Raw genomic sequence first — 4302 nt, 5'->3', positions numbered from 1 at the left:
ACCGATAAAGCCCTATCACTATTATACAAAAAAACTCTATAAAGATAAATCAACGCTTCCAAAAGATGAATCAATCTATCAAAAGAGAGTCAGAAACCGCGCATAATATTCTAAATATAAACAATCACAGTGGTGTGCATTGAATGGTCAAAAAAACGTCCTCAAATACATTTAAAATCGTATAAATGAATATATGTTGAATAAATTACAAGCTTAATATCTCATATTATGTCCATCTAGCCAATGTCCATCTAGAAATTAGCGCTTGGTGGGGAGTTCATTAATCTCACAGTCATTCAACATAGTTCGTTAAAACTCATAGTATATATTGCATATATTGCACTATTGCCCGAAATACACCTCCACGCGTGCACACATGCAAACACCGCAAGAAATCGTTGCCAGTGAGGAGTTCCCCTTAGGTATTTCTCTTACCAGACTCAGCTGGTTTCACACAGCTGATCAAGAGATCCTCTTAGATGTAAGTGCAGGTTTTCTTTCTCTTCGTATACCACACCACTCGATCTCCGAAGGAAGTATAGTTACAGAGAAAAACGCATATAGTGTAATTCCGTTAAACAAACAAGGTGCTTTATTAAATTAAAAACCATCAAACATTGCACTCACAAACGTTTAAAACTTTCAAAGCGTAGATTCAATATATGGATTAGCAGCTAGGATCAGATAGAAACAGCTAGGTTAGAGGATGGTCCTACCGCCCTCAGCAATAGATCGCTCCCCGCTGATATTTCCCGGCTCGAAATCTCTCCTCTTCTATCTCCTGTCACTCCTGCTGTGTTTAAGGCCCCTTTCACACTGGGGCGTTTTTAAGGCGTTTTAGTGCTAAAAATAGCGCCAAAATAACGCCTGAAATAATCCTGCCCCAGCATTCTCAATGTGGAAGCCTGAGGTGCTTTCACACTGAGGCGTTGTGCAGGCTGTGCGTTGTGAAAAATCATGTAAACAGCTGAAGAAAAGGGCTGGGTGGAATGATGTGGCTGAGCATCATATAGAAAATTGGACATCATTATCCAACAAAAGAAAAACTGAGAAAATTAAGTAGTTCAAATCCCAAACTATTCATATTCCCAATTGTGGTATTCATTACCATATTCTTAGTCCCGTTAGTCCCAAAACTCCACCCCCTAAAGTCCAAACCCCCCACCATAACCCTAATCCCACCCCTCAGAATCCCAAACCACCCACCATAACCCTAATCCCACCCCTCAGAATCCCAAACCCCCCCACCATAACCCTAATACCACCCATCATAATCCCAAACTCCTAACCCTAATCCCACCCCTCATAATCCCAAAACTCCTAACCCTAATCCCACCCCTCAGAATCCCAAACCACCCACCATAACCTTAATCCCACCCCTCATAATCCCAAATCACCCACCATAACCCTAATACCACCCCTCATAATCCCAAACTCCTAACCCTAATCCCACCCCTCATAATCCCAAACTCCTAACCCTAATACCACCCCTCATAATCCCAAACTCCTAACCCTAATCCCACCCCTCATAATCCCAAAACTCCTAACCCTAATCCCACCCCTCATAATCCCAAACCACCCACCATAACCCTAATCCCACCCCTCAGAATCCCAAACCACCCACCATAACCCTAATACCACCCCTCATAATCCCAAACTCCTAACCCTAATCCCACCCCTCATAATCCCAAACTCCTAACCCTAATCCCACCCCTCATAATCCCAAACTCCTAACCCTAATCCCACCCCTCATAATCCCAAACCACCCACCATAACCCTAATACCACCACTCCTAGTCCCAAACTTATAACCCCAACCTTACATTTTTTGCCTTTCAGTAAAAATAATAAAACAGCGTTGGAAAACATTGAGAGATAATTACAAGAGAGAACTCTTGAAACAGCAACAAATCAGAAGTGGATCCGGCGTGAGAAAGGGAAGAATATATTGCCATTACTACGAATTGGAGTTTTTAAGACCAGTGATGCAAGAGAGACAGTAAGTATTAAAATTAACAAAATTGTCAAAAAGCTTGTTTTTTGCCAAGAAAGGTATATAAATAACTGCAATTTTCTCTTTCAATAATTTTTATTGAATTTCATTCTTTGGTAAATACATCATGTATAGACAGAAAATAGAAATAAAGCAAAACCATAACATAAAAAAAAAACAGAGAATTCAAATAAAGCAGGATGCATCAATCAGAAAAAAAAGTCAAGATATACAAGGTATCTTATACAGATATAATTGGGGCTATTATATGTCAAGAAGGGCTTGGAGTGTAAAGATCCACTTCATTGAAAATTTGTAATAAAGATTTATATAAGAAAAAGGAACACAAAAATTAAAAAAAACTATATATATATAAATATATGTATATATAAATATACATACAGAAACATAGATAAAAAAAAAGGAAGGAATTTGATTAGATTTAAATGTGAGGTGTAGAAGATTTAAGATATAAACATATCGGCAACTTCTAAGGAGACCCCCAAGGTCACCACTCCACCCCAATGGGCTCACACTGTGGAGTGGGAGAGCTCGGGGGACTCCCGCCGAAGAACTCCCCATCTACGTCCCTCTAAACCCCCGGACAGCACCCAGAAATTGTGCTCCCCGGAGGGAAGTGAACAGCTGGACTTCAAAATTCCCAATTCAATTCCAAATGAACTCTTTAGAACTAGTAAACTCCAGTCCGAACCACAAAGGTTAACTAAGGAAAAATGTAGTAGAATAAGGTAACATCTGATCAATTACTAAATATGAGAAATCCTGCTTAAAGAAAAACAATAAAAAAAAAAGGAAAAGTAGAAAGTGTAGTCAGGAGAGAAGAGGGAGGGTAAGGAAGGGAGAGATGTACAGGATTCAGGGTCCTGGCTCCATCCATGTAGAATTTAAGACAGAAGGTGTCCTGGAAACAATTGTACTTTGATGTGTTGGGCCCATGGATCCCATGTCATTTCAAATTGTTGAGTGGTATTCCGTAATTTAGCTACTATTTGTTCCTGAATCATAATCCATGAAATTTTTTGCCTGGTAGCCACAAGAGAAACCCTAGAAGTTTTCCAAGCTTTTGCTAAAGTGATCTTGGCTCCCAAGCACATAAAAAAGATTAGTTGTTGAGTATGTTTAGGGGTATTGTGTAGCCTGCGGTTCAGAAGGATATATGAAGGATCTTGTGGGATTGGGGCTTTCGTGACCTTCCTCACTAGATGTATAAAATTATTCCAAAAGTTTCGTATGCGAGGACAAGACCACCATATATGTAACATTGTACCTAAAAGACCACATCCTCTGAAACAGAGCGGTGAAATCTCTGAGTACATCTTTGAAAGTCTCACAGGAACATAATACCATTTCGTTAGAATTTTGACATTAGCTTCGATTAAGGAAATATTTAAAATACCTTTGGAAGAACGTCTAAAAACTTGAAACCACAATTCCGTATCTAGTTGGATGTCCAAGTCTTCTTCCCAAGAACGAGCATATGTCGGTTTGTCACTCCTATCTGCCAGGGACGAGTAGATAAGGGAAATACCTCCTTTGCGATGACCATGTTTTAAGCACCATTGCTCGTAAATCGTAACATTGTAACTATTTGGTTTGTCAAGTTCAAGAGAATGTATAAAACGTTTAATCTGTGAAAGTCTCAATTGTTCTGAATCGGGCATCTCTAGTTTGGAGTAGCAGTGTCCCATTGAGATGGGTCCATTTGGTGTAATGAAATGTCCAATTCTGAAAAGGCCCTTGTTCAACCACCAATGAAAATCTTGGATGTTCAGGCCAGGAGGGAAATCAGGATTATGGAATAAATGTACGAGAGGTCTCAGTGGGGAAATCAGGTGTTCGTTTTTGTATAGTCTGTCACAAAGTGCTAGGGATTGAGAAAGCGTTGGGGACAATATGGCAGGTCTTTGCTTTGTTGGTCTCCATATTAGATGATCTAATGTGTAGTCAGGTACTGCCTGGTTCTCAATAGAAACCCAGTCTGGACAATTGGTTTTAGTATATATTGCTGAAAATTGTGCTAGTTGTGCTGCTTGATAATATAAAAAGAGGTTAGGAAGTCCTAAACCACCTTGGGTTGACCGGCGGAACAGGATGTCACGCGCCAGTCTATGTCCCTGTTTTCCCCATACAAATCCAATCACTTTTGATTGGAATTTGTTGAGATTCGACTTTTTAATAGGTATGGGAAGGGCTCTGAATAAGTACAAAATTCTAGAAAATAAGTTAATCTTGACTGCATTGAGCCTGCCCAGCCAAGACAATCCTTCTTTAGACCATTTAGTTAAATCT

Source organism: Lithobates pipiens, unplaced genomic scaffold, assembly GCF_037356315.1.
Source record: "Lithobates pipiens isolate NorthernLeopardFrog02 unplaced genomic scaffold, aLitPip1_a1.2 Scaffold_18, whole genome shotgun sequence".
In the NCBI taxonomy this organism is placed as follows: domain Eukaryota; kingdom Metazoa; phylum Chordata; class Amphibia; order Anura; family Ranidae; genus Lithobates; species Lithobates pipiens.
The sequence above is the reverse complement of the archived record's forward strand: the minus strand, read 5'-3'. Positions refer to the sequence as shown.